The sequence below is a fragment of the Aptenodytes forsteri genome, unplaced genomic scaffold (genome assembly GCF_000699145.1).
Source record: "Aptenodytes forsteri isolate BGI_AS27 unplaced genomic scaffold, ASM69914v1 Scaffold31, whole genome shotgun sequence".
NCBI classification, from domain to species: Eukaryota; Metazoa; Chordata; class Aves; order Sphenisciformes; family Spheniscidae; genus Aptenodytes; species Aptenodytes forsteri.
The window spans coordinates 901296-909674 of record NW_008794713.1 but is presented as its reverse complement, the minus strand read 5'-3'; positions in this window follow the sequence as shown (position 1 = coordinate 909674).

Sequence of the window (8379 nt, the reverse complement as noted above, 5' to 3'; positions counted from 1 at the left end):
AACTAATAAAGAGACTGAGCGAGCTCTGGCTTAGCGAGCGCAGGGAAACCTGATCTGGTTTAACGAGCATCCTGACGTGTGGCCCTCCGTCGTCCCTGGCAAGGAGCTGGGTGTGACCCATTTGGGTTTGGGTTTGGGTTTAGCCCCACGTGTCTTCGCGCCCAGCTCTTCTCTTCCTACGCCGCTTCCACCAGCTCTTCCCCTCTCTGCTCTCTCGCGAGGTGGGGTAGAGCTTAGCAAGAGGACTCACTGCAGCCCGCCCACGTCTCTCCTTCCTCCTGCAAAGCTCCCGTACTCCATCCCCCCTCCCCAGCCGCGGTGTCTCGTAGCGCACCTCGGCGGCAGAGCTGCCGTCACGACGGCCTTTTGATTTCCACGCGCCGTCCTCTTCGTCATGGGAAGCGGGCCACGGCATTCCTGTGGGAAACCCTGCCAGGTCCAAGGCGGTATCAGACGTTTTGAGACAGCTCCTGCCAGCTACCTTCCTAGGCAGCAAAGCGGATTATCAGTCTGCTGATGGAAGACTTCTGCCCAATTCCTCCAGTTTGGAAGGGGTCCCGTGCAGGATTCGGTGGGTTTTGTCCATCTCCTTCCTTAGGGAGCAGCTGACATATCGCCTCTCTTGGGTCCCCTCTATCTTAAAAAAATCTCTGCGATAACAAAGGGTAAAAGGACTCCTCACCCAGGAACTTTGGCTTTTGCTATGTAACAAATAGCAGCAACACCTCAGATTTCTATAGCACTTCCTAATTTTTTTTAAATTTTTTTTTGGAGTTCAACATTCATTAAAGGGGAGAGGGGAATACATAGTTTTCCTCCCCATCTTGCAGATAGAGAAACTGAGGTTAAAGAGATTTGACTCGCAGCAAGACCACCCAGCCAGGCTGTGGGGGAGCTGGCAGATGAACAAAGCCCTCCTGATTTATTAGCAAGCATCCATCCTAGAAGATGTTGCTCTTTCTGCCAGCGAAGTGGATGGACCTTTAATAGCACAGTTAATTAGGGCTTTGTTTTATTTTTCTTTTAATCAGCTCATGTTGCACCCCAAAGACTTTTCATATTTCTCCTTCTAGCACCAGTTAGAGGATATTGGAAAATCTCGTTGGCCTTTGACCGCTCCAGACGCCCGATGGACTCGGTGCCGTCCTTGCGGCGTTGCTCTGCCTCCGGCACTTTCCACTGCTGACGCATTGTGCAGCCTTCCCGTGTGAAACAGCGAGTCATTTTGCTGAGGCATGTTTTAAAAAAAAAAAAAAGGTTTGGATGTGACCGAATGAGCATCTTGAATGTTTCCTTGAAACCTTTTCACCTCCGAGGCATCAGAATGACTTTGGAAAGCAACCAGAGCAAACAATCCCCATTCTCTCAAAGAAATGGCAGTCCTGGCTCTCTGCTGGGCGGCATCAGCCCGTCGTGCCTCCACCCTGTTTCTGGACATAAGCCCTTACCCACTTGCCAAATCCTGAACTAGATTATTATTTCCATTGCTGCACCTCCAAGGTTCGCTCATTTTCCCTGAAACCTGTCCTAGGTGCGCAAGACTCCTGAATGTCTTTTGATGATGGCGGGCGCTCTGCGAAGCACGGCTGGGAACTGCACCCGTTGCAACTCAATGAGAAAATCCCAACGAAGCAACAGCCACCATTATTTGTGACATACGGACCTTTGCACAAGCCATACCCATGCGCTCAGAGCCCCCTTCCTGAGAGAAAAGCTGGATGGCTTCTCAGCATCTCGGGAAACCCCAACGTGAGCAGGGTCACTGCTCTGCCGGACCACAAATAAGGAGAAAATGGGGACTGGTGCCCTGAGGGCGAGGACATCTCAGCCGTTCAGAGTGACTTGACCGGTACACCAGTCTCCTTTACCAGATGATAAACTGTAAAGGCGTTTTTCAACATACATTACAATATAAGGGTCAGTGCACAAGAACGGCAGATGGAGTACTAAAATGGACCCTGTAATTAGACACCAAAATATTATATACAACTTCTTCTTTTCTAAGAATGGCTGAGAAATAAGATCAGGTCAACCAACGTGTATTACTAAAACCTGCGCAGCCTTTTCCAAATGTAGCAGTTGTGACTTCAGAGCAAGAGTAGCAATCTTGATATTTGGTTCATACTGGATAACCCAAAAGACGATGGGTTACAGTTGTCAGCACTGATTTGCACTAAATACCCTATGAATTAGCTTCTGGGTCAGCTCAGCCTGCAAAGAAGCAGATATATGTGACTATATGCAATTGGAGAAACAACCCTGTGTTAAAAACACTGAGCCCAGTTCCTTGGGGTAACATTTTGGGTACCCACAAATACCAACCTGATCTCTCCCCAGTCTGCCTTTGGCATCGGACCCTTACCTCGGGGGCAGATAGGGTGCCAGCCCTGCTGCCGGGGATCCCCATCTCTTGCTGTTCAAGGACAGGTTTACAAAAACTTTCGCAGGCCGAGGCACTTTTGGTGTCCCCGGAGTTCAAGCAGCCGTGAACTCTCGCTGCCCCCGCTCTTCGCCGACACGGACCTGCTGCGCAACGATGCATCAGAGGTGTCGGGTGTAGCTCTGCACGAGTTGTCATGCACACGAGGAAGGCCAGCATCATTCTGACTTGCTCTGAAAATACTTGCCGTGAAACATAGAGGGCTGCTGCAACCAAGATGCGTCAAAATGCAGCAAGAAAGTCTTCCTTTTCCCAATACAAAGAGTATTTTAAAGAAAAAGTGCAAGCCCCCACCCCCAGTATATGATTATATGGAAGTATTTGTGTATGTGAATAAGGTACCCAGGCAGACAGTTACGGAATACAGTTAGGCTGTGCCAGAAATGAGTCCAGGAAAGGTGAATGTACGATTCACTCTCTTCTGTTTCATACGTCGGCTAATTGGTCTTGCAAACGGTGTTTTTATTGATTTGGCACCAGCCTTTTCTTTAATGGGTTTCTGAAAAGTTTTGATCTCAACCGTTTGTGTTTCGAGTTAATCACTGATGCTTGCAGAGCCCGAGTCCTCGTTGATGCAAGTGGTCTCTACTCGAGCGAGCAGCTCTGCGGACTTCAGAAAGTCCTCGCCCGGGCCAAGGTTTGCAGCACACGGCCATTATGTTGCATTTGATACATTAGTATGTGTTTGTAAGTATGAACAAGCTAAACATCAATATCTAATTTTTTTTTTTTTTTTTTTTTTTGGAAAAGAAGTCTCCACCTATCCTACGAAGTGCATCTAATCTAAATAGCACCAGTTTACAGGAACGCCCAGTGCATTACTTCCATGGCTGCTGGGAAACTCGGGGGGGGGGGCTGTTGGGAGTCCTTTTATCGGGAAGGTTTCAAGATAATAGGGCAGTGTCTGGTGTAAGGCCTCGAAGCTGATACCCATGGTTGTTTGTGAAGTAAAAAAATTGCTTTGCACAGTGAAAAAATCTCTTATCCTTTCCTAACATCGCAGCATTTGCTGTCCAGGTTTAAAACAGAAATGGGAAATACTTTTTAAATTGAATGCCAGGGAATAAGGCACATGGTAGGGCTTGTTTTTAAAAGGAAGTTGACTGGCACAGCCTGTATAGTAATTTTTATTATTATGGCATAACTCCTCCATCTAGCACCCTCTTCCAGCATGTGAGTGGTTTTATTGTGCTTCCAAAGAAGACAAGAACGTCCATATTGTCCGCATGTGGCTGGTCGTGGTTAAGCAGTGAAGACGCAGACCTCTTTACCCATGAGAAGTCAAACCACTGACCCCAGTCCACGTACCACATACGTCACTTGGCTTTCAGAAATGTCAGTACACACCTCTGCCGTCGGCTTGTGTCATTTCAGCCTATAGCAAAATCAATTTTCAAAGAGCCTGTCAACATGTTCTTGTTTTTTCCTCAACCAGTTGGATTTGCAAAGGTAAGTAATACCAGTACTTAAAGAATAATTTAACTCTGGTAAACCCATAACTGGAACAGCAAACTCTTCCTCCTGGCTGTCTGCAGAACCCACCTTTCACCTTCCCCTCCCTCAGTCAGTCTCCACCAAATGAAGGTCTCGTGCCCCAGAAAGCCCAGGTTACACCGGAGCTTGGACCTAACAGAACTTACAGACGTGCAAACCACATCAAATATATTTGTAAATCTGGCCCAGGTCTGTATCGAGGTGCTGTATTTGAGGCCTGTAGGATGAACTCACCTTCCCATGCAGACCAAGGGTAAAATTAGCTAAACAGGGACAGGCAATATTCGGAAAACCAGTGATCTGAAAGTGCTGTCTGCTCATTGCTTTCATTTATTGTCCTATTGTGTCACTTAAAGCGCTCGCCTGTGATAGCTTGCCCTTTCTTGTCCCACCTGCTCTGCCTTGGTTTATTTGGTAGCAATGAATAGTCGTCGTTGTCCTCTGCTTGGCCCAGGCTGTAGAAGAACATTTCTTACTGGCAGCCGGGAAAGCTCAGAGCTTGCTGGTGGTGGTGGGGATCTTGCAAGAGCTGGGGTGCTGCCAGTGCCCAACTGCAACCATCTCTGCTCCAGAAGTGTCCTCGTGCAAACCTCCCTTTGCCGGTGGTTGAAATGGTTTGCGGGAAGGGTGATCAGGGCGAAGGACCCAGCAGTAACACCGGGTGTTGGGGAACTGCCTTGCTGAACTGACCAAAGGTGCCAGGATTGGGGTCAAACTTGCAAGGAGGAGCTGTACGAGGACCGACGCAGCCACCGAGCGAACAGCGGCGGTGTTTTACCGTGTCTCTAACCTACAGCTCTTTGCTTCCACCCCGCTGCTGGAGGGCACGGAGCTTGGTGTGGGATGGCTGGTGAAGGCAGGCTGAGCCTCGGCTCCTGGACATCACACTAGGATGTGTGCGCTCCTCCCCTTCCTCAGGGCACCGTCTCCTGGCATGAACTTTTAAGGAGACATATTGTTAATGCCACCTGATAATACACGTTGGGAATGGCGATCGTGTTGTAGACCACCTCTGGATATCCTGGTGAGCCACAGACCAGAAGCTTAGTTACATTGAATTAGCACTTATTCGTCAACGTCTCAGGTCCCCTGTTGGCCTCAAACCCTGCCATGGGCAGCAAGACCCACAGCACCCCATGAAGAGCCTGGTTGCCCTTAGATCTTTGTACAGTCAAAGGAGGGACTCGGCCAGGGTGACAGGAGCCACAGCAGGCAGCATCCTCCCGGTACTGCTGGGGACCTGGCATTGAAACAACTGGAGGAGAGCAGATCCGACGTACGAGGGGAGCAGCGATGGAAGGATGCTGACGATGCAGCCTGCTCGATACCCCGGCAAAATACAAACACCCCGTCACCTGCTAAGAACCTCTCGCAGAGGAACAGCTCCTCTGACGTTGAGGCACACTTGCGGACCTTTCAAAGACAGGATCGCTCGACCCCTGCAATTACCCTTGTTTCTCTATAAGAGCACATGGACAGGTGAACGGGGCCAGACAAGTCCCTCCCCTGGGAGGCTTCGGGTTTGAAGGCAACATGAGTGCAACAGCCCCGGTCCCTGACCAACTGGTTTGAATAAGTTACGGGCTAAAAATCTGGAACATTTGTTCTTGTGCATATTAACGGTGATCCCTGGGTGCTGATGTTTATCTAACCAGGCCATTTAAATAATTGGAAGGCATATGCATGAGTTCAAAGCCGTCGGCTAAGCTGCGTCGCCTTCTTCTGTCGTTAGTTGTGTGCGTGTCAAGCGAGGCAACATCCGTCAGGTCTTCAGCCTGTTTTGTGTTTGGGCAGCTTCAAAGACCTCTGCGAATGGATGCAAGGTGCTGCGCTCAGAAAGGCCCCTGCCCCACAGAAATGAGCAGGAAAGAATTGGATAAAGCTGGTTTTCTTTACCCTGTTTTTTTTTTAGAAAAACCAGAATTGCCGTTTCCTTAACAGGCACCGATGCAAATCCTGCCTTCCCTTTTTTACTCCCTGCAGCCATGTGGCTGTCGCAACGGTACTGATAATTTAAACATCTCACACTTCAGGCAGGTCCCTGATGGCAAAAAAAAAAAAGGAAAAAAAGAAAAAATTAAAGTAGTTCAGACAGAGTCTCCCTCGCTCGCTCCTTAGATGCCGGTTTTACAAAGGACATTTGTTTATAAGGCTCAGCTGGATTTTTCTTAAGAAGTTCCCTAAGCATTTCAGTTGCCATCTGTGCACCTTTGTTGTTCAAGTGCATTAGCAGAACTTCCCCAGTTCAATCTAAATGGATAACTTTATCCAGTCTCCACTTAATATCACCATAGAGCAGCTGCTTGTGGAGTTGTTTAATATCCATTAGAGCGCTTTGGTTAAAATCCAAGCTTGCATCCATATGAAAGCATGACACAAGCAAGATGCTCTGCCTCGGCAGGGCTTTCCAGGCCAAGGGTGTCTGAGGCCGTTCGGAGCTGGATATTTAATATTTGCTTGAAAAGCGGGCTGGCTATGGGTCTCCCTGGAGACCTCGCGTTGCCTAAGGAGGCGATCCTCTTTCCTTGGTGCGTTTTTTGCACCCTCAGTTTACTTTTTCCATCTGAAATTCATTTTGTGAGGTGCTGAGATCGCTGTGGTGGGGTACTCGGTGCCGAAGCGGGGAAGGAGAGCTGGTGTTTATTCAAGGAAATACGCTCCTATGAAAGCCTTTCTCTTAATCATCTCAAGTGCTTCTGAAGGGATATACGTTACACCTTGTTTTGACTGCAGGCAATGAAATGCGGATGGCTAGGCTCTCTTTAAATTATGTCTGATAGAGAAATGGAATCTAGATTATTTTTAAATCTCCTTATTTTGTTTCTACATCTTCCCATACATCTCTCTCAGCTGACAGCTGGGGTGAAATGCCTGTCAGAGAAGTTCCTCCCCAAGATTTATTACAGGGAAGAGAAATTATTTTCTGGGATAACATTTACGTATTAGAGAAAAGAAGAACTACTTTTCCCATTCATTCCTTGATAATTTTTCATCAAACAAATAAACCAGACATGAAGTATCGAGCTTCCTCGGTATTACTGTCTCAGTCCTCTCTCCAAGTGTAATACTGTTGGGATTACAGCCAGAAATCACTCTTTCGCGTGACCCACTGCTTTAGGAGAACAATTACTCCCTGTAACACAGCTGGGTTTTTCTTTGTGCTCTGGCCCTACCAAAGGCAACAGCAGTTTTATCGTTGATCTCGAAGGATTCAAGCTTCCAGCTCCTATATTTCCATCTACATTAGGTTTTGGCTGGGCTGTTCCTAACAGACCTTAAATTTAACGGAACTTACTTGATTTCAGCCACCAACTACTGTTGTCCCACCTTGAGAAAGTCCGTCCTTACTGAGCTACGTGTCCCATGAGGAAAGGGCAAGAAAGCAGCTCACGGCTGGAGGATGCTGTCATCCAGCCAAAGCAGCGAGTGACCCAAATTTCCCGTGTCCACGTCCCCTGTGGCCACCAGGAGTGATGAAGGTGGAGCAACCGTCAGGGACCAGCCCCTCTTCTCAGGATGGCGTGGTTGGGATGCAATGTGATATAATCCTATATAACGTATAGGGCCAAAAGTTGCACGTTTTGGCTGGGATTAATGTCTCCTAATTTTAGCTGTCTAAAAATTAATCCCCAGACTCAAGTGATTGCCCACACCTTAATTACCAGTCGGGACAAGGCCAGCGCAGCCTTGGACATCCGGATCCAGGACCACGACCTCCGCCGGCGAGGGAAGAGCCGCACAACATCCCCAGGTGGTGGGAGCCAGACAGTCTCGCACCTTGCAGAAGCTGCGATTCCCGCTGTGAAACTCGCCCCCACGCGCTCGGCTTGCTGAGAGACGGGAGAGCTGCTCGTGAAAACATGACGGTAACCCGCAGCTTATTTTCTCCGAGTTTCTGAATAACCCGGGAGGCAGAAAAGCACGGGGACGTGGCCATTATACGGGGGCCTCTTCTCCTCTCGTTAACATGCACTTCGTAACACCCCCCTTGGCACGCATGTCACCACATCCCTCTCTACATCCCTGCACCTACTTTGGATGCAGAGAGCCTCGAGACAGCCTCGGCACGTGCTGCCGGAGGTAGCGCTGGTGCAGAGGTGGGGCTGTGCTTTCCCGCCTCCCCCGCCCCATTTGCAGTGGCCAGGCAATATTAAGACATTGCGGTGGGTTAACGGGATCAAATCAGAAAAGTTTGGTCCATGCTGTAAAACATCAGCATCCCTCCTGCCACCCTGCCTGGGAGGAAGCTCCCTGCCTTGGCACAGCCATCAGCACAGCATGTTTGTCCTCAGTTCACCGAGCAGCTCCTCCGTGCACCCGAGACCTTCTACCCTGATTGAGGCACTCGGTGTTTGCCACCACTGAGTTCATCTGCATTGCTGTTATTCATAGAATCGCAGAATGGTTTGGGTTGGAAGGGACCTCTAAAGGCCATCTAGTCCAAC